Source organism: Periophthalmus magnuspinnatus, chromosome 15 (genome assembly GCF_009829125.3).
Source record: "Periophthalmus magnuspinnatus isolate fPerMag1 chromosome 15, fPerMag1.2.pri, whole genome shotgun sequence".
NCBI classification, from domain to species: domain Eukaryota; kingdom Metazoa; phylum Chordata; class Actinopteri; order Gobiiformes; family Gobiidae; genus Periophthalmus; species Periophthalmus magnuspinnatus.
The window spans coordinates 5,361,904-5,384,389 of record NC_047140.1 but is presented as its reverse complement, the minus strand read 5'-3'; the positions used below and the strand labels follow the sequence as shown (position 1 = coordinate 5,384,389).

Here is a 22,486-nt window from a genome sequence, read left to right as displayed (position 1 = left end):
TACACTTTGAGAAGCCTGCCATGCTAGTAAAGAGCAATTTAAATCTGAGCCATCATTTAGTCTCTTGTCAGCTGGTGTAACCACACATTATAGCACCCTTACTTAGTATTTGGCCCTTCTTTGGAAATTCAAACCTACTTGTACCGACCTTACCATACCAGTGGAGACACATTGAGCCAGTTAGCTACACAGTTATCTGCAGGGACGGGCGTGTGTGGAGTCCAGGCATCTCATTTTCCACCGGGCAGGAGAGGTTTCCTATCAGAGCTGCCAGGTGCTGTGTGTGCCGAGCCTGTTACCTGGCAACCGCTGTAAACACTATCAGGCTATAGTCACATGACAGGTGGAGGGTCAAATCAGAGAGACAAAGGAAAGAACATTGCACTGCTAATTACCTATTTTACTGTACAGATCACTAGGAAAAGAAATGTTTACCCTATTTCAATACATTATCTTTTTTTCATTTTAATATATTAGGTTAAAAGTACACCATGTAACTTTACTGGTGAGGGTTCCGACACCTGCTTATCTTTCCTTGGAATGTTCCACAGAATGGCATTAAATGTATTTATTATAAAGTTAGTGCACTTTAATAGACAACATAAACGATGTATACTTGTATGTTTGGGTCACGCTAATGCGACAGTAGCTAAGTTAGTGTTTTTCCTCCAATCAGAAGGTTGGCGGTTTGAGTCCCGCTCCCACTGGTGAGCGCTGTTGTTGTATCTTTGCACAAGACATTTAACCCGCCTCATACATTCACTAGTGTCTTCGTACACTAGTGTGACTGTCAGTTGGTATAAAAGTGCTAAATAAATGTGACTAAAGCTCTTCCTCTGATACAAAGGTTGTTAGTTTGAATTCTACTCCTAGAGATGAAAACTGTCATGTCCTAAGGCATGACACTTAACCTGCCTCGCCCCCATGTCTGTGTACACTAGTGTTACTCGTTGGTGGTAGAGAAGCTGTGTAAATATGATTAAAAAAGTGTAATATTTGTCTTTCTCCATTTCTTCACTGCTCTCCACCATGTTGAAAAGTCAAGGGTTATCTTATCCTGGCAACCCGTGCATGCAGATTTGTGTTTTTTGTTAAACTCACAAAGAAGTGTTAATGTCCAAGATGGAGACTGCATTTCTCTCTGCACAAGTTGGGTCTTTTTTCACCATTTTGGGTCAGGTGGTCTATTCTTCTCGGCCTGATAATGACTGTATCGACTACTGTCCAAGGGTGGTACAGTTGAAAAGAATGAGTCACTTTTGTTTACATTAGGTCCCTTTTATTGCACCATGCAGCTGGGTGTGGATGAGGAAACGTCTAACATGCTCCAAAGTCCACTTGTCGAGCTTGTTTGCACAGCTAGCGTTGCGTCATACACAGAGGGGTGCGAGTCTCAGTAAAACACTACATTAACTGCGCATTTGGTGATGCTCGTGGCTAATGTGTTTATACTTTTCTTCTCCACGCTCAGTGGTTACAGAGGTGGATATTGATTTGGGATTTAGTATACCATAGTCACATTTACAGCTAGTTTATTTAGCCACATCTTTACACATGGTAGCAGGCAAGAGAGCATGGGAACATTTGGAAGTTTAGGAATAAAAATAGAGGCTATGTTTTATATGAAGTGTACAGATTTTCCGAAACATGGGGTGCACTTTTATAATTTTTAGTATACCCTGGCTAGGCTACATAAAATAAAATACTTTTGATATGGTTCATATTCCTCCCCGCTCACTTTTGCCTCTAAATGCTACTAAATCATGTTTTCTTTGTGGTGGCACTTCCAGTTACATGTGAATCCCAACCATTTCAATGGAGAATATGGGAAACATTGTGCACCAATTCTCAAACTAATTTGCAATGAAGATCAGCAGCTCCATGCAAAATAATTCAACCCAAATGACAATGGTGGCGCCCACGGCAACTTCCAGGATTAGGTGAATAGATGTAGTGTATCATGAGAGAGCCATGTGCAAAGGAAAAAGCTTTTATAAAACAGCTTTAGAAAGATAATAATAGTAGGCTCACATGGGTTTTTAAAATAGCGTAAATGGCTAAAAGTAGTCTAAAACATTCATTCATTTGCAAATCCTTTTAAGACAACCTTTGTAAACTTCATGACTTCTCTGAATAGCCTTTTGCTTTTAGCTTTTCAGTTCAGTTCAATTTCTGAAGCACTGCAGGGGTCTACAAAACTTAACACTCAAAATGGAGCTCAACAGTCCCGCCTACTTCAAAGTCAGCTCCGGTTCCACAAGTCAAATTTCCATTCATTTTTCCCATAGACTTGGGGAGAAATTGTAATATTAAGAGTTCAAAGGCATGGCAAAGATTAACCAGTCATGTGCTAGCTAATATCCATAACGCGGTTGTTTTAAATCCAAAAAGCAGATTTAAAACAGTGACATGTTTATATCACTTAGCTTTTTATAACGATTCAGAAACAGATTTTAAACACAATTATAGGTCTTGTTGTCTTTAGTTACTACTCAGCTGATTAGTCCTGAGCAAGCTTTCACACTTTTAATATTAATTTCTTTCATCTATGAGAAAAATGAGTGGAAAATTTGCTTCTGAAGACAGGGGTGATCCATCACTTTTGAGCTCCACTGATAAGGAATATAGTCACAGCCAAGTCAAAAATCATAGACACATCTGTCTCTGGAACAATCAAACTGCCCATCGCTGTTACATCGTACAGTTTATTAGGCTTGTGCCCTGGATTACTGAACACGTGCAACACAGTGTCTGTCTACAAATGTGCTATATTTATATAAATAAACTTGACCTTGTTACAGCTGTTGTTGTGTTATTTGGCAAGGCACTTCACTCACCTTGCACAGAGTTCAGGAGAGCTGAATGTTTCATAAAGGGCCCCTCCCACCCCCACCATGGACTGTGCACTCTCAGGACGGAGGGACATTTATTACAAACTTGTTTCCTTGAAATGTTAATGATCGAGAACAGATATGGTCTGTATATAAATGTTTATATACTTATGAATTAATGAAACAGTGTAGTTGCCTTGTTGCGACTAGTTGTGCAGGTTCATATAACTGCTACACTGACTCTTTTCAAATCTTCACAACTTAATATATGATGACATTAACTGCCATATACTGGGACAGAGTATGACCTTTTTCTCTCAAGAATACACTGGCAACAAAAATCCATCCATCTTCTTATTAACCTAGTATTTTCTGGTTGCAAAATACATTATAAAACAGTATTTATAGTATGCGGTATGAAAAATTATAAATTATACTAACATGCCATATAGAAGCAATTAACATGCCATCCCACAATCTAATCTGCACCACCTGGGGATCCAATCCCCTGAGAGTCTCTGAGGACCCCCAGGTTGGGAGTGACTAAAATACTACCATCATAAATAAACACGTTAATTCATGTTTTAATGTATCCTCCTGTAGCCTCCCAGAGCCTACAGTTTTTTGAACAGTAATAAAATGTGTGAGGACATGCACCAGCCTCCTCCACTGACACTGGCACTTCCTTATTGTTTAAAGCTTGTGAGCAAATACTCTGTAGAACACTCAGAATACCACATGGGCACCAGCAGAAGAAGTAGGCCATACATAGTTACATAAGGGATTTGAATGGGCCCCGTCATGGAGTCAAATTTGACATTCACGACACTTCCCCTGTGTGACCAGCAGGTGGAGCCAACCTCTCTGCTATCTACACTAAATGTTTCCACTACAACGCTTTAAATATTTAGACGTCCCCTAATCCCCGCTTGTGTTGACGTATCCACATGTACTAACGTCCTAAACGCACCGAGTCACTACTGTTCTCCACTCCTGCTTATGTCAGGCGAGGAGACGAGACCATTTTAGATAATTGAGATAGCCACACCATTACAAGCAGCGCGCAACCCTCTGAGCTCCCCTTGTCTACTGGAAGCATTATCTGCCGACCGTAATAGAGTCAGATCTTCACGGACAAATCCCTTTAATGTCATCGGCAGCAGCAGCAGCAGCGCCCAAGGGAGAGCAGACCACCCAACACCGTGAGGAGGAGCAGGGTGCAGGGTGGGAGCTCATTTAAAGCCGCACAATAGCTCCCTTGTTAGATCTGGTTAGATAGTATTTTTATTTTGGCGTGCGTAAAAGCGCGTCTTAAATGGATACGCGCACTGTCTGAGCTTTGACACTTTCCAAAATTAAGGTCATGTTTTCTTACCTCTTGAATACTAATGGAGAAAGGTGGAAGCTGTAGAGTTTGTGGATGAAATGGGAGGTTTATGGGAGTAGTAGTTTTTAGGCCTGTAGTATTGCAGTCCAAGATGTAATAGTCATAGTAACATCAGACCTATCTAGTTGTAGTGTTGGAAAAATTAGGTTCAGGGCAGGTTTTTGTTAGATTTCTACTACTTTCTTGCATTGAAATGTTAAATATAAATGAAATGGCTAAACATTTTTAAACAAATCAGATTAAACCAAGGTCAATCTCCTAGTAATGTTTGGACTGTCTTTTTACAATCTGGCAGAAACAGACTAACAGTAGTAGGTTTGTAGCTGTGGTATAAACAGTTCTATCTGCAACTCTTCTTCCATTAAGGTCAATAGTGTACTGTTGTGTCCTTATGCCAGACACTTCACCCAAGCATACATTAGCGCTGTTAAAGAGACACTAGTTTTCTGGTTGTGGGTTCACAACCTTCTTTTCTCAATGGACATGTTGCTGTTTAGCCCAGAAAAAGTGTTAGCAATCACCATGGAGACAAGCATTATTCTGGCAGTAAAATACATGCAATCGAATATATGATATATATATAGGTTTATACTACGCTGTGGAACACTGAAGCAACAAAATGTTTAAGAGACAAGTAAGTGACAGACCCTTCTCCAGGAAAGTTGCATAGTGCATCTTTATTTTAATAATACTATTAGCGGCATATTTATAGTGGTGTTTATAAGTTACTAGTGTCTTTCTCTGCTCTAAAATATCTTGACTTAGCTGATATTTTTAAGCACTATTTTAAGTGAGTACAGATCTGAAGTACTCCTCCCTCCTTTGCTATTAACTGCAAATCTTTTGGAGAGAAAACAGAATGTTCTTGCAGATAGCATCGAGCTGGACAAAGATCAGGACAGGATCTTAAGTTTGATGGAGTATTGAACCACTCCTGCTCTTTCCCTTCTTCCTCCCTCCCTTCCTCCTTCTCTTCCTCTGTCTCTCTGGTCCCCTGCTTTCTCTCTCTCCCTCTTTAGGTCTCCTTCTCTCTCCCTTTCTTTCTCTCTCCTGTGTCTCTCTGTCTCCTTCTCTCTCACTCTTTGTCTGTCTCCCCTCCCCCTTTCTCTCTCTTTCTGTCTCCTTCTCTTTGTGCCCCTCCTCTCTCTATATATATCTCCCCTTCTCTCTCTCTCTGTCTCCTTCTCTTGCTGCTTCTTCTCCCCTCTCTCTGTCCTTCTTTCTCCCTCTCACTATTCCTTTTTTTCTCTCTTTCCCTCTTTCTGTCTCATTCTCTCTCCCCTTCTCTCTCTCCCCATCTGTCCTCTTTGCCCCCCCCTCGCTGTCTCCTTCCCTCTCCCACCCTTCTCAGTCCCCTTCCCCCCTTCTCTCTACGTCCCTCCTCCCCCTCTCCCTCCCTCCCTCCTTCCCCCTCCCTCTGTCTTTTTCTCTCTCTCTCTATTCCCTTTCTCTTCCTCTCCCCCATCTTCTCTGTTCCCTTTCCCCTCTCTCTCTCTCTCCGTCCCTCCCTGTCTCTCCCCGTCGCTCTCTGTCTCCTTCCCCCTCTCTCTCTCTGTCCTTCTTTCTCTCTCTATTCCCTTTCTCTTCCTCTCCCCATCTCTCTCTGTCCCCTTCCCCCTCTCCCTCCCTGTCTCTCTGTCTCCTTCCCCCCTCTCTCTGTCCTTCTTTCTCTCTCTCTCTATTCCCTTTCTCTTCCTCTCCCCCTGTCTTCTCCGTCCCCTTCCCCCTCTCTCTCTCCATCCCTCGCCATCTCTCTCTCTGTCCCTCCTCCCCTCTCTCACTCCATACCTCCCCGTCTCACTCTGTCTCCTTCCCCCTCTCTCTGTCCTTCTTTCTCTCTCTATCCCCCCCCCCTCCCTCCCATCTCTCTCTCCCTCTCTCTCTATGATGTCATGCGTGGGGAGGTATTTCTCAGACACAACCTGTCTGCTGCTGTCAGGGGCCACCGTAACTCGAGACGCCTTAAAAGTGTGTGAGGGAGAGGCACACAGGCAGACAAGGCCCTTATTTATTTTGGCTGGAGGAGATTCAATATCAATACCTGAACTCTTTTCTCACTGGGCACTGAAGATATAGTGTGAAAAAGAGCTATAGTCATTTTGGATTGTTTCATGGACGGTGATTTAAAGGTGCTGTACCCGATTTTTACTGTCTTAAAGTCGTGAAAAACAGAACTAGTTCGTTTTACACAGTTTGCAGGGGTCCAGAGTTACTCCTCACTTTCGTAATGCATTCCTAGCATCCTACTCACTCACCACAATGAGCTTATAGCGTTTCACAACTTTGAGAGGTCAAAGCGGAGTTTGACATTACATTAACGCTAACAATGTTAACATTAAGAACACTTCCTGATTCTCTGACTATAAAACTGTTTGTAATTAGCTGCAGAGAGGACACAGTCTCATTTCTACTGTGAGAGCTGCTTAAACAACAGCTCATTACGTCACAGAAAAACTCACCATTCTTGCTTCCAAACACTCACATGTGCAAATGTGTAGGAGGTGGGTGAAGTGTGTTGCTCAAGGACACACAATAATAGCATGCATTTGTATAGAAGTATGCAAATGAGGATTAAACAAGGTTAGTGATTTAATTTAGCTTTTTACAGCCACCTCTCTTATGCAATATTAAGGTTAATGACACTGTTGCATATGAACATGGAATTTTGAGTTACTGAATTCCAACAGTCCATGTAAGAGTGGTAAAAAGTCGTGTGTTAGTGTTCAGGGTAAAACAACCACATGTGGCAATTGATAAAGTAAAAAAATCAACATCCTGACATGTTACAATTGGGTAAACAACATTTCCAAGTGTTCTGTTATACTCATTTGTGAAAACTGAGCTTTAAAAACAAGTCTGTTTAAATGTTGAGGTTAAAATAAAACCGCTGTGTTCTGTCTGCGTCTAATTTTAAAGCATTTTACTGTCCAATAATGAAGATGTGCGCAGCTAGTACACTAATTGTTGCAAACTTTACCGTCACTGTGCGCCTATAAACTCATTGTGGTGAATAATTAGGATGATCAGAGTGAATAAGGTAAATGAGGAGCTACTTTGAACCACTGCGAACTGTTTAAAATGAGCTAGATCTGTTTTTCACATTTTTAAGACTTTAAAAATCAGATACAGCGCCTATACATTTATCAGAATGTTACTTTTATGTACACAGAATGTTACTTTTATGTACAAAAATGTTGAACAGAAGCGGTTCCTTTGCAGCTAAATCTAAATGACCCCACATTTGTCTGGCCGGCTGGTGTTACTGTCACTCTCCCAAGCCCCCAGCCCCAAACACTGGGCCCCTCGAGACACAAGAAGGAGCTGTGTGCAAACATGCAGTACTCCGGACAACTGCAGCGGCCTCTGTGCTTGTATAACATGATGAAGTAGCACACATGTACGAGAGAGCGCACATCTGAGGGGCCTGCAAAGTCTCCACAACCTAAACACATCTGAGAAGTCCATCATGCTCACACGAACTGAGGAGTGTAGTACAGCAGTGTTAAAAGTGTATTTAAAGTAATAGTAGTAGTAGTAGTGGTAGTCTTATTAAGAGTAGTAGTAGAGGTAGTAGTGGTAGTAGTAGTAGTAGTGTAGTTGTACCAGTAGTACCACTGGAGTAAAACTATTTAAAGTTTTAGTAGTAGTAGTAGTAGTTGTTGTTGTTGTTGCTATAGTCTATTAAGAGTAGTAGTAGAGGTAGTAGTGGTAGTAGTAGTAGTTAGCAATAATAGTAGTAGTGGAGTAGTGGAGTTGTAGCAGTGTTAGTACCACAGGAGTTTTAGTAGTAGGAGTAGTCTTATTAAAAGTAGTAGTAGTGGTGGCAGTGGTAGTTGTAGTAGCCGGTAGCACTGTTCCCTCTAAGCTGCGCGCGTGCGCAATTGCGCACTGCTGACACGGTCTCCGCGCACAGAAAATCTCTGCTGCGCACAAAAAAATCGAACCGGGATTGAAAATGACCGGGGACGAGCTGCTCCAGCCAATTATGTGATTCACATACGTATTTGCGCAGCTTATCCACGTCATTGACAGGCTCCTCATGCGCCGCTACCAGAGTTTTAGCCGATGTGGCCGATGTGGAGTGAAGACTCGCTAATGATGCTAATGATGCTAATGATGCTAATGATGCTAAGTGTTTAACCCCTTAACGTTCCGACGGCCCGCCCTCGGGCGCACTGTTACGCACTGTTTTGCAGCAGTTTTGCGTTTTAAACATGACGAAACGGACAAAACAAAGGAAGTACGCGACCGACGACAGGGTGGATGTTTGTACAAGTTAAACTAGAGGCATCTCGGACCCGGAGCGGTTCGTGGAACCGAGTGAAGGTCTCATGGTGGACTCAGGAGCAGAGGACCTGATGTACTGATGGATTGGATGCTGTTCCTGATCGGTAAGCGTGGTTTATTCTGCTATTGACTTAATTGTGGGACTCGATCCTCCAACCTCTAAACCAGGGGTCACCAACCCTATGCCCGCGGGCGCCATGTCGCCCCCAAGCCCCACATGAGTCGCCCGCAGACCGGTTCTAAAAATAGCACAACTCACTAATGAGCTACATCTAAAATTAAATTTTATTCTGTTGCTTTTTTTTTTTTTTTTTTAAATCACCCTTGCGTTTATATAGATTTAAAAATGACAATATCTTAAATATATGTTCATTATACGTGAAGTTTAGATAAGGTAAGGTGAACTTTGACCTACTCACTTCAAAGGTCAGTATTGTGCGCGTGACAAAACCGGTGCTCCGCTCGCGAGCGCTGTGAGGATGCGCTGAAAGCAGTTTCTTACTCCAAAACATGGTAGAAAATAAAGAGATCACTTTCACAACGATTTAAGACTATAAAAGAAACTTGCGCGTAAACCTGCGCGTATCTCGAGCGGAGCGACTGTGGTGACGGCAAAGCGGCACAATGTGGAAGGACACTTCACTACGTCTCACAAAGCTCCACACTAACTACCCACGGGGACGCGCACTCCCCACGGGGGCGCACACTATGGGCAGAACAAGCCCAGAGCTAAACGCAGCTTTGGGTAAACAACAGGCTTTTTTTCACGACACCGGTGAAAAAGTCAAACAACGCAACCGAGATTTATTTAAAAATATGTAAGCTTATTTTTCTTTAACATTACATAATTGATAACTTTATGAAACATGGTGCAATGTATATTATTTATGTTTTGTTAAAAAGGTTTGTCAATGGATAGTGAAAATGGGATACTTTTCCTGTGAGATGTAGTGATGTAAGTGTCGTCTGGAAATTTAACAATTACTAAGATTAGTAAAGTTAAAGTGCTGAATACTGATATCTGTTTCCCTCCTTGCTCATTGTTGATAATTATTTTGAGAAATCATTAATGTGATCAGTGTCTTGCAACATGATCAGTGTCTTCACATAGACGATTATCATTTATCATTATTAATAATGTATAACTAAAGGCAAACTGAGAAAATGTATTATTTCAGAAGAGCGTATCAAACTGGTAGCCCTACGTATGACTCAGTGCCCATAAAGTAGCTCTCAGGTTAAAAAAGGTTGGTGACCCCTGCTCTAAACACTGAGCCACTGTAGCAGAATGAGTGTCACACTGTACAATCATGTACAGTTTGTTCTTAGTTTCCAATGTGTGTTTGTTTACATTTTGTAGTGTGTGGTTTGTAAATATATATTTATTTTGACCCATACCACTTGTTTTGACTATATTTTGTATACAAATACACATTATATATTGTGTTTTGATATGATATGTAATTGTACAGTAATAGTGCAGCTGGGTGTGCAGATACAGATTCCTCTCAGTGTGTATTGGTCATTGACTGTCACTAGTTTATGAGTTGTAAAAATCAAGTGATCGTGTCATATACTGAAAAAGAGTTACTGGACTGTCTCCCAGACACAGTAGGACAGTCTCACTCAGTGCACAGCAAAAGCTTCACACAATGGCTTATACTCATAATACAAGTCAGAGCTTTATCATAAAAATGTTAAGTGTGTTTTCAACATTGGAGTTTACAGTTGTCTTGGTTGGAAGCTCATGTTTTTCCATAGTTAAAATTAAATATTTATACTTCCAATAGCATTAACATACTACACAGGTCATGAGCAAGATTTTTGTCATTTTCATTGTATAAGTGGCTAAAGCACTTAATTAAAAGTCTTATAACAGAAATGTAAATGCTGTAATTTGATTCTTTTAATAAACCATTTAACTTGGATGGATGTGATGCAGCATGACCACAGTGCACACGTCTGATGTCGCTCACACTGGTCCATGGGACGCTCAGGGAGTTTGTGTGTTTGCTCAGACTCGTGAAAAATTCGAGGGAACATTGGCCGGTAGTAATGTTAGTGGAGTAGTAGTAGAAGTTGTAGTATGAATCAAGCAGTGTTAGTACAGCAGTAGTAAAACTGTATTTAAAGTTGTAGCAGCTAGTCTTATCAAGAGTAGTAGTAGTAGTAGTAGTGGTAACAGTTGAAGTAGGTGCTAGTAGTAGTGGTAGTGGCAGTTGCAACAGTGATAGTAGTGGTGGTAGTAGTAGTATGATCCAAACAGCATTGTACCGCAGTAGTAAAAGTGTATTTAAAGTAGTAGCAGTTGTAGTTCTATTAACAGTCGTAGTAGTGCAGTAGTGGTTGTAGTGGTGGTAGTAGTATGATCCAAGCAGTAGTCAAACTGTCTTTAAAGTTGAAGCAATAGTTTTATTAAACGTAGTAGTTGTGGTAGAAGTGGTAGTAGTAATGGGATCCACCAAGTGTCTGTACAACTGCAGTAAAAGTAAAATATAGTCCTATTAACAGGAGCAGTAGTAGTAGTAGTAGTAGTATTACTAGTAGTAAACTCTCTATCTCCATCTTCCCTTTAAGCACCACAGCAGCAGAACCTCGACCTTTACAAACGTTTTGTTTAGTTTTTAGAGACAAATGGTCCATGTAATTAAACCCCCAATAAATACAGACCTCATTAAGAGTACAGATTACTAACATGCATGAATATAAAAATATATAACATAAATATTATGACAGTCATAAAAGCTGAGTTTTCATGAGAGGTCTAAAGGACATTTATGGTAGAAGATATTTGCACCACTGTGACTTCTCACCGTTTTACAGTGTAAAAAAATACAAAATAAAATAAAGTAAGCGTACCAAATGTTTGTGTCCCTGAACTACTTGTTTGATGGCTCAGCTCAGAATAGCCCAAACCTCCAAACCAAAGAAAAGTACTGTTTTTCTTGGGCCAAAATATCACTAACCCAGATTTACTGTTGTTGATGTTTTTCCTCCAAGTGTGTGTTCTGTGGACTGTTCTAATGTTATCAAGAAGACATTCTGTGTGTTTCTTTGTTTAGACTAGTGTCACGGTACTAACATTTCAAACTTGATTTTGATACTAAGGACTAGACTCAATAGTCAGTACCGTGTATAATAAAAACACTCTTTCTTTAGACAATAATGTGATTTCCAGCATTTAATTGTATATATATTCCCATGTGGATGTATATCTGTGTAATCCCTCAGTCGGCCAGGTAGGTTCCATAGTGGCACATGGGTGTATACGAGTCTGTATGGTCTTTGTGACTTTTTTAGTATCAAGTGAGTATTTAGATTTGATAATAGTTGTAGTATCGATTAGTATCTAAATTTCAATACTTTTGACATATTTAGACATATTTTTGTATAGCATATATCAATAAAAAACATATTTGGATAATAAATGTATTTTATTTATTCATTTATTATGCATTTTGGATCAGGCTAGTGTCTAAAACAGCCTGAGCCCCATGTGAGCACCTCTGTATGATCATATTGTTGATATTACACTTTGTCATGGGTGTGTGATATATGGGACAGCCTGTCTGATTGTACAAAGCAAATCTACCCACGGGTATAAATAAAGTAACCTTGAACCTTGAATAAGCACTACAGTGTTACTTTGTAGGTCTATAAAAAAAAACCTATTATATTTAGAATTGATGTCTGACACGCAAGCAAGTGAGGACAGTGCCAGCATAATATGTTGCATTTAAAACCCCAGTGTGCCACTTTTTAGACAAAAAAAAGACTAAAATAATAGCATAGTTTTTTTTTTTCATTTTTTGGTTGTGTTTGTTGCACTGAAAAATATAGACAAACATGCATTCTGCTTGTTTCCATGGAAATGTTGTTCCTAAATTTCCACAGTATGGCAAAAAATCTCAGTTGCAAATATTTCTGTTTCCATGGAATCATCTACGTGACATTCCACCTTCAGAAAGTTACATACTGTACCTTTACAAAAGCATTCCTTGACTAGCCTGGGATCCAGACTGGTTCTCTCTGAATATTCTACACAGAGGATTTCTCAGTCTGGTTGCCACAGCTGTATCTCAGGATAAACTCAGACAGAGCCGTCCAATTAGGTTTGTTTATTTTCAATCATGTGATGTTTGTTTTTATACAGGCAGACCGTATATGTCCCTGATTGGCCAGTCCACTTCACATTTTTGTAAGTGAACCGTGCATTCTCGGTTGGCCAGGCAGCTCCTATCGAACAAAATCCGTCTATATTCTAATTGGTTAAACAAAAAACTCTCCCTTTTAACCTAATGACCTATATAATTCAAAATAACATTGCTGTTTAATGTAAGCAATGCTAGATAAAGTTCGCTCATTTGCACAAAAGCACATGGATCAATTGCCCAGGCAGTGAGAATAGGTCACCTCAGTATAAGCCGCTTTATACAAAAACTCCCTTTTAATTGGATTGCTATATTTTCTGCTATACTTTATCAAAACTATTTACTTCTTGCACCTCAGCAGACAAGACACTCACAAAGCGTTATTAGACATGCAAACGCTGCCACAAATGCTCCCTTGAAAACATACCAAAGCATAGAGACAGAGAGAGGGAGGGAGAGAGAGTGCTGCGATCGATTGGCTTAAAAGGTTATGCGAATCAATACAAAGTTGTTTTGGGCACCAGCGCTATTATATTAATGTCATCCTGAGAAATAGGCACTAGCTTAGGTGGCTTGTCTGCCAGCCTGTTTTCCTTTTTAACTCCACTCACAGGATTCTTGTTCCCAGGCTAAGATGGCGGCGGCTTCAATGTGATTTACATGATGAGTTGTGACAGATGTTTTTAGAAATGAAATGGCTTCCTTTTAATGCAGAAAAATGATAATTTGCGCATTGTGATCAACAAGGCAGTGAATGCCAGTTTTTGCTATGCAAGAATAACAAGCCAGACTATGGAGTAATGCTGGAAATACACCAGATGTATACAACGGATAAATCACAGTGGTGCAGTGGGTTGAGGAGAGGATTGCTAGTTTGAACCTTGTCGTGTCCCTGTAAAACCACTTCAATCACGCAATAGTAAGTAATTAGCACTAAACGAAGCTCCTCTGTGTTTTCAAAGTCCATAAACTATCAGTAGATGAACTTCAGCGCGCAAATTGCCTCCACTACAGCAGCAACTTTCACCACTTAACCTGCTCTCATTATTTATAACTGATAATAGATGTTTCACTCCTCAGTCCTCAGCCAACGCCAATCCTGCGCCCTCTGTTCATGTTTTTACTGACTCATTTTAAGACAGCTAAAAGCGTGTTAATACTCATTGCTTAAATTTACACTTACAGGTTGGTGAGCTGTGCAAAGTACTTTAAAAGCGTAGCCTACCTGGTTTTACTGCCTTTAAATGTGGTAAACAGATCTAACCGATTTTAAACAAACTTATTCATGACATTCCGAACGCACTCTGAGCATCCAACCATTCCCTGGGATGAGTTTATTAGCACTTTTCCCAACTTTCAGAGGCCAAAGCTGGAGTTTGACATCACGGCAATCATGCTATCAACAACTAGCATCAAGCATTCTAACAGTGCACTTCCTGGTTTGGCCCCTAAGCTTTTATAATAACAAATTTTACTTTATTATATGAAAAAAAGAGTCCCGTTCAGCTCCTTTAAAAGCCTTAATGCTGCATAATATGTAGGCTAAATCATGCCTTAAACATGATTAATTGAATATACACATTTGCATTTATAATCATTTGAACTACTATAACTAATAATGCACCCAATGACTGTATAATATCCCCCATCCTCCCGAGAGCTGCCTGGCGACCAGCGAGGGAGCCAGTTGTGCAGCGGAGGATGACAAAAAGGTTGAAGCGGTCGCACATTTGCTCAGCCTTGTCTGTACGTATCCCTCTGGCTCGTGTTCTTATACCAAGGTCACATACGCCATTGCATAATAATGTAGAGCAGGGGGGAAAATGGACTGCGGACAAACATGCTAACGCGCTGCAACGACGGAAAGACGCGCGAGAAGAGAGCTAACTAAAAATAGTGCTGTCGCTGTAAGGTCATCACCTCCGGGCCGCTCTGGATCACTACTCTATATTCTCCGATTGTCTTAACTAGCAAGGATTCGGCAGCATCCTTGACCTGGGGCGTGACCTCGACTTGTGTATAGAAAAGAATAGTCAGAATACAATATGTGGAGTGGTAAAAGTAGGTATAGATACTGTAATCCCATAAGATTCTAGCATTTTCACTTGCCGCAGGATTGATATGTAAACAGGGAGGTGCTGCAGGTAATAAAGTTCATCTGCCCATATACAGTAGACTGAAGTGTTATGAAAATGTACAGGAATAACAAGGCCATATAGAGGAAAATGTTATGTGAGCCTCAAACTCAGAGGTGTCGGACTGGGGGGTAAAGGGTACTGTTTATCCAGGACCTAATGCAGAAAGGGGTTCCTCACAAAGTCTGTCTGTAATGAGCATTTTTAATTAGACAACATGTAGTGCGGGTCCACAGTGATGATTTGTACCAGAATTTGGTGCTACACCCCTGCTCCAACCACATGAAAAAGTTGATCATTTGCCAAAACATTGATTTGATAGCTTACTACCAGGCAATTAAAACATTGCTCACTGAACTAATACAGAACATAAAAAAAACCTATATGTAGCCTGCACCGTTTTTAAAGACATGTACTACAATCACAACTGAACGTGGGTCGCCAGTGTCTTAACCTGCAAATAAACGACACATACGGGTTTTTCTCATGAACCGACTGCATTTCAGCTTTGAAACTGGCAACCCAAATGAGAGGCTCGAGTGAGGCTCATTCTGCTTTCTAATCTTGAGAACCAAAACATCAAATCTAATGCAAATTAATGAGACAACGTTCATGTCAAATGTTTTTGTAACTAAGAATAAATCAGCATTACAATTGTTACCAAGAGCTATATTTGATTTGAACAACCTCATACACAGATAGGTCAAGTTTATGAAATTTAAAGTCTTACATACACATTGTTTGAGGTCAACAGTAGCCTAAACGTTGTCTGATTATACTTCCAACTGAAAAAAACAACAACGGTATAGAGAATTAAGAATGCAAGTTGATTTGAACCAACGTCTGGACTGTTTTCAAACCATATACATTAACTGCAATTCACTTCTCATAAAAACTGTGAAATATTATGTCCTGTATCCAATGGTTCAAATTCAAATTCCTTCAAATTCTTACAAAATTGACATCTTTGGGGTTAAATAATAGCACCACTTTGAGAGGACACGTGGATAGGCCCAGTAATCACAGATATTAACCATAAACTCATTCTATAAATGTGCAAATCTGCAATGTGATAGTTTCACAGCAAACTCCACTGTAGAATTTTGACCTGCTCTCCACCTCAGTATTAAACTATAGGGATTCGAGCATGTTGCGACATCACATGAATCCAACCTATTCAAATAGCAGTCAGAAACACCAGGAGTCTCCGTATATAAGTCTATACTGAAACATGCATGTGTGTCTTACCATAGGTTCAGCCTCCCCACCTCCCCTGTCTCCTCTCCACCCCCCTCTCTCCTTCTGCGTGTGGCCTGGGGGAGCTGTTAGCTATCTGGATGCTGCTGCTCTATTGTGAGCACTCATTGATTTGCTTCAATGTGTTTCGTACAGCCTCCTAGCTCCGGCTGGTCAGCATGGGGCCCCGGCTGCCTGCCTTTCACTGCAAAAAGCAATACGGTTCAGATGATGTCAGTTTCAGAATCAGGTAGTCGTGATTTCAGTAGACTTTTTAAATCACTTAACGCAGACATATTATGCAAAGTCAAGTTGTTTTTTGGCGCTTTAACCACATTGTTGCCATTTACTGACTCAAAGTTATAGTTGAAGTGATTCGTTCATGTTTGAGTAATCTTTAATCGCTTATTTTCAAGACGCCATATTGTTGATCGATCCCCATTTTCACCACCTTGAGCATACATCCCCAGGGCTGCACAGTCATTTTGGTACAAATGAAAAAAAAAAAATCTGCTGTTCACTAGTGTGGTCTGTAGCTACCTATTGGAGGTGCCGACTCTTTATTGTGATGACATTTACAGCGAAGTCAGCTCCCATTGGGCACCACAGTTTTCTAATTCAGATTTAAAGTGTGTAAATTACATCATAATGATCCAGGGGTGTCACAGATTACAGCAGACACAAGCGCAGTAAGTCTTCTTTATTGTCTATTATTACTATTTATTTACCCCATATATTTGACAGTGTTTTACAGTGACAGTATTTATTTTTTCCTTCAAGCAAAGTGCCTTTTATTGGAAAGAAAAAATTTTATGGAAAGAAACTAATAAAAAATAAAACCAGGAAGTATGTGTTAGCATGCTAGTAGTTGTAATTAGCCTAACCAGCACAGCAAAACTCTGGTCTCTGAGAGGTGTGAAAAGTGCTTATAAACTCATTGCCGTGAATAATTGTGATGTTTTAAGACAGAAAAAATCCTGTACACCTCCTTTTTAATACTATTTCTAAATTTAAGAAAGTAAAGCAGTTTAAATGTGGCTAAAAACAATAAGTGCTAGATTCAAAGATGTGATGTGTCTAAAAATGTTGGTGAGGGTGTGTGGACCTTCAGCATTTTTAGATTAAGAGGAAAATTTGAAGAGGATCAAACAGTACTGTCTGATTTTTGTTATAATGTTGTTTCCTCATCAAAACCATACCCGAACACAAGTTTAACACACAAACCCTGCATATTTAGGTTGAGTTTTTCTCTCAAAAAGAAAACACTCTGTTCCACCTTGTGATGTCATGGAGTAATACAGGAAGTGCTGTACCATACATTCAATCATTTGGACCATTTCAGCCCTGGAATTTTCAATCTCTACTAAACAAAATGTAGCTGTTAACTTTAAAACTACAGCTTCATGACATCACAAGGTGGAACAGAGCATTTTGAGCTTTGGAGATGTAGACATACAATAATAAAAGGTTACTCAAACATGTGTGAACGAAACAAAACACAACTCCAGCTGTGTTTTTGATGAGGTAAAAACATTCTAACACAGCTTAAAGCTCACAAGAATAATTATCAGTATAACTTGTGTCCCATACACCCTTTAAATGTACTGTGCAGATGTTTTGCAGTGCATTGCCCCACATTCAAAAGCACAGTGAGTTAGATAGAGAAGCCTTCTTGTAGCCTCCTCCCGCTCCTTCCAGGCTTGTTCTTCTCACAGCCACAGACGATCAATGAAGCTCTCTGGTAGATTCCTCTTGTCCCACGTTAAATTAGTCCTCCCTCTCCTCTGGCTCTTCTCAGCAGGAGGTCATCCATTTATTGCCCACTGTCTTGTCTGCTTCACAGATCCTTAGCGCCTTATTTCCACTGCACACTGCTGCAGTCATTTGATTAGCAGACAGCAGTAAATAAACAGTCATAGAGCAGTGATACTATGCTGATACTGTGCTGTTTGTGCTATATTGCTAAAAGCCACTAATGATGTTGTTCATAAATATGTTTGTGTATGTTTTTAAAGTCAAAAGAATCTCTCAAATAAAGGGTACTGAATCTGGAGAAGTTTGGGAAGCCATTTCAATATTGCACATGCAGGTACCACCACAAGCCACTAGAGGGCCCTGTGAGGAATTTAATTACTCCTTCCCTTGATGATTTCATGTATTATTATTTACTGTTGTTGTTTCAATTAAATACCACAGCAGGTTAGGTGCTCAGTAGTTTGATTGGATTATGCAGCTGTTTAAAGGCTCGCTATGTAATTTTTCTATGTCTCCATGGAAAATGTATTGCTTTGCTTGCAATATCCACAGTCAGGCTTTAAACTTATATAACTCCTTGCAGACAGTGGATGGAGCCACCAATCCAAGTTACAGACCAGCTCTGTGGAGGGGTGACATCATTCACAGTTAGAAAGCATGTTTTTAAATGTATTTTTGAGCAATAAAATCACCTGTAATGAGATGAATGCTAGAAACTTTGAATGCCATACTGTGGAACATTTCAGGCAAGTCAGTGTCAACTCCAACTTGACTATTTTTACGTGTATAGAACCATCATGTGTTTCTGTTTCTGATGGGAATTTCCCACATCAAAATGTGGACAAATTTACCTAAAAGAAAAAAAGGATATGAGTTAATCTATCAATGAAATAAATAACAATTATTAACTTTTTGAACAAAGTTCAAAATGACAACTTATGCTACAACCCCAGTCTAGATAACTTTCTTTCACCCTATACATGCAGCGATCTGCACTTGTTTACCCTGCTGCAGGGTGGAACCTTGGTCAGGTCTTTTGTCTGTTCATCAGGGTCGTGAAAGCCATTTAGAACGATGAAAAACACTGCCTTGTCCTTGGTGCCTGTTTGTATGGGATGGTGGGATGGTGGGATGGTGGGATGGTGGGATGGTGGCTCACTCACTTAGTCACTTTCCACTCCTAACAATACATCCTCTTTATGGCTATCTGAAGGGATCATATAGTGCGGTGGAGAGCCCATAGTACTGCAGCGGGTGGCACTGTAAACAAGCTCACACCTCCATGTGAACAGGGTGGTGATGTCAGCACTAGTCCAGCTCTCCCTCTATCATGTGTGGAGAAGAGAAGGATCCATCGCTCCTGCTGCTGCTGTGTGCGAGCTGGAGCCATATTGACTTATTGGGAGTGATGTAGGGGTGGGTGATATTGACAAAAATTAATATCCTGATATTTTTAATGCATTAACTTTGGTGAGACTTGCCAGCAAATCTTGGTTCAGGGTCAAGTTTTTCTTTATAGCCTACTCTAGCTCTTTTGGAACTTTTTGATAATTTTCATATACTCAATAATCAACTTTTGCAACTTTTGCAATTTAAACACAACATTTTCAATATTAATCTTACTTTCAGTTTCAACTTCACTGTATATTTATAACGTACTGACCCGCTCTACTACTGTATCTTTAAAAATAAATGTTGAAACATCTGCAACCTTTGATTATTGGATTAAGACAAAAGTCTCAAATGTGTGTTTTGAAAAAGAAAGTGTCTATGTAAAGTATGTTCTGTTCACACAGACAGAAAAACGTCTGTCTAAACCAGATTAGAAATATTTGTCCCCACAGTGCATTTTGTGGAGTATATCATTTTGTGTTTGATCATGAAGCAGGAGAGTCTTGGCTCGCCCTCAAACTTCTCAGTCCAAACAGTTTTCAGGTGTAAATTTAACACCCTTAAACACAATGCAATATGAATTAACCTTGTTGCAGCATGCTTCACAGAGGTTTCCCTTTGTTCTTGTGTGCGTTTCCTCAGCCCTTTGAAATCCAGCGCGTATGAAATTATACAGAGCCAAGTCAAGCCGGAGTCACCCCACCTATAATCCATCCATCTTGTTGGCAGCCATCTGGCTGTATTATTTTGGAGAGGCTGTGCCACACGCCAGGCTGTGAAAGCAGGGTCCCTGAGAGAAAACCATTCTTTGAACTGCCCAGTGTCCCATAGTCTGACCTGACCATTTACACACACCAACAGCCTAACAGCCGTGTGCCTTAAGGAGTCCACACACAAAGTTTGATGGATGATCCAGAACATCTATTATTATGAGGAGGCTAAAAGTTATTCGACACAAAACAACAATAGCTCTGTCACATGCAGATCCAAGTGTGGAGTTTCAAAGCAAACATACACTTCTCTTGATCACTTGTCTTATGCTAAATTGGAAAAGCCAAAAATGTCTCACAGCCCTAAGCCCAGAGGACTTCAAGAGACACACAAATAAGATGTGTCTTAAGGGAATCAGTATTCATATTGTTGTCTTAACATGACAGCTGAATAATATTAACAACAGATACGGGTCACTTTGACAGAAAGCAATTTTCAGCCGTACGTCCGATCATGACTCCATGGCAAGAGCATAGTGACATTGACTGCTCACCCAATCTCCATAAGAAGCAGACCCCCGAAATAAAAATGAGTGAGTGCCAGAGCGGCTGATGTCACCGGCCACATTTGTCCCCATCAGTACACCGCTGCTCCGACCAGGGGGCTGGGGCGTCCTTGAGACATGCAGGCTGTAACTGTGATAGAGACAACCCGCCAGCCCACACACCCCCCAACAAGCTCACCCCCTACCCAAACACCCCCACCGTCCTGTGCATCGGTGTCAGGAGCCTCCAGGCAGGAAAGCAGCTCTCAGCCTCTTCCTTCCCTTTCTCAGAGCAGAGGAACCTGGCCTGACTAGGGCTGTTCTTGGGCCAGGCTCTGCTGCTGCCAGAGGCCTGACCCTTGGACTGACTGTGCTTTATCTGTCAATATACATAACATCGCCAATTCATTCTTTTTAGTTTATTTTGCAGACCACCATTCCATGCATTGCTATTTTCCACCAAAGCTCTAGAATAATCCCGTGTGAAGCCACAGCATGAGGACTGAGTGATCCTATCTGATGCATTGCGAGCAGAGCGGCCCTCCCTGTGGGCAGTTCAGCTTTGCCTGAGAAGGAAGAGCTTGTGTGCATGTTTTGTCCGTGCGTGCGTGCGCGGAGGTAGCGTGCGTGTGGAGGAGAGACATTGTTCCTTGACGTCAGCTCTGGCCCGGCCTGCGCTGCTCTCAAACACGTCTTTGTTATTCCGAGGCTTCCACCAGAGACCGGAGACACGCAAACTCCGGAGCTGGAGCTGAGCGACGTGGAGCGGAGCGAGGTTCACCAGGGTTCAAGGCAGAGAGAGGCAGCACTGACCGCAGAGGGGAAATCTGAGCACACGCATGATAATGACGTTTGGCAAGGTCTGAAAACAACTTACTCTACATTTTTAGGATGAAAATAGCTTTGTAATTATTTCAAATTAATACTAGGCGACAACTACAGAGTCTTAATCCAGTTACAGCCACTTTGATTCAAATAAATACCTAATTATGTTTTTGTACTTTAAAAAATCTTTACAGTCCACGGTCAATTTCTTCTGAGCAGATACCTCGTGTTTATCAGTTATACTAAATAACAGTAGACTGAGCTATTTATAACCTATTTGATTTTATTACATTTTTTTTTAATTATCGGTAAATAAAATGAAAAAGAGCAGTTTAATTAATCTATTCCTTAAGCCACTTGATGAATAATGCATCAGTGTTTCCAGTGACAGAGATTGGTTGGTCCATAATGGCACAAAGCGCGCAGCTGTGCCTCTCCTCTGTGTCTGTGTGAGCGTGCTGTTATCGCGCCATTAGCGTGCACTTACACCTTTACCACCGGCTGTCTCCTTCCGCGGGACTCCACTCCGCGTTTTCCGGCCTCCCTCCTCGCAAGCACGGCTCTCTGGTAACTGAATAGCCAGTGTAATCTGACACTTCAACTTGCCGTGCTCTACGGTAGTTGATTCAGTCACTCACTCACATCGTCTCCGGGGCTCTCACGTCGGTCTTTGTGGAGTGGAGAGCGCGCAGGCGAGAGGAGCAACCACATAAACACGAGCTTTTTTACACCTAACTCAAACACGGATTTACCCTGAGCTCCACGCTGAAAGTAAGTTTGCGGCTTGGTTATCTTTTTGTGCGTTGTTGCAGGAGAGCAGCGCTGTTGTTTGAATGTGTGCGCGCATTGGCCAAGATGGGGCTCGCTCGGCTTCCCTGCTGGACACACACTACCTGCTAACAATAGGCTGACCTCTTACAAACCTTTACCAGCCGTGGATGAACTCAGGAGGGCACATAGATGTCAGGAGGGCGCATAGATTCTCCTTCGCGCACTGAGCGGCGTCCATTATTTACGCGTGCCGCTTTACCGTGTTTCTCTGAATGGCTGTGGAGCGGAATAGCCCTGAAGTCAGTGTGTCTGCAGGAATATGTCACAGCAGCGGCGTGGGATCGTTTGTGATGTTTAAACTCCGTGTTTAGCTGCGTGGTAGCGTGTGCGCACTGACCGTGTGGCGCTCTCCGTCAGCTGATGGCACTGCTGATGCTAAACTGAGAATGTATGTCACTTAG

The 22,486-nt window shown here is 41.1% G+C and overlaps 1 protein-coding gene across 2 annotated transcripts in view; it reads left to right on the top strand.

Annotated features, from left to right (window-relative positions):
• Positions 1 to 21,874: 21,874 nt before the first annotated feature.
• Positions 21,875 to 22,486, top strand: part of zmiz1a (zinc finger, MIZ-type containing 1a) — a 169,656-nt gene continuing 169,044 nt past the window's right edge. For both annotated transcript variants that reach the window (XM_033979147.2, XM_033979146.2), the window contains exon 1: positions 21,875 to 22,025. The gene's annotated coding sequence lies outside the window, so the exon portion shown is untranslated. The remainder of the gene's footprint in view (positions 22,026 to 22,486) is intronic.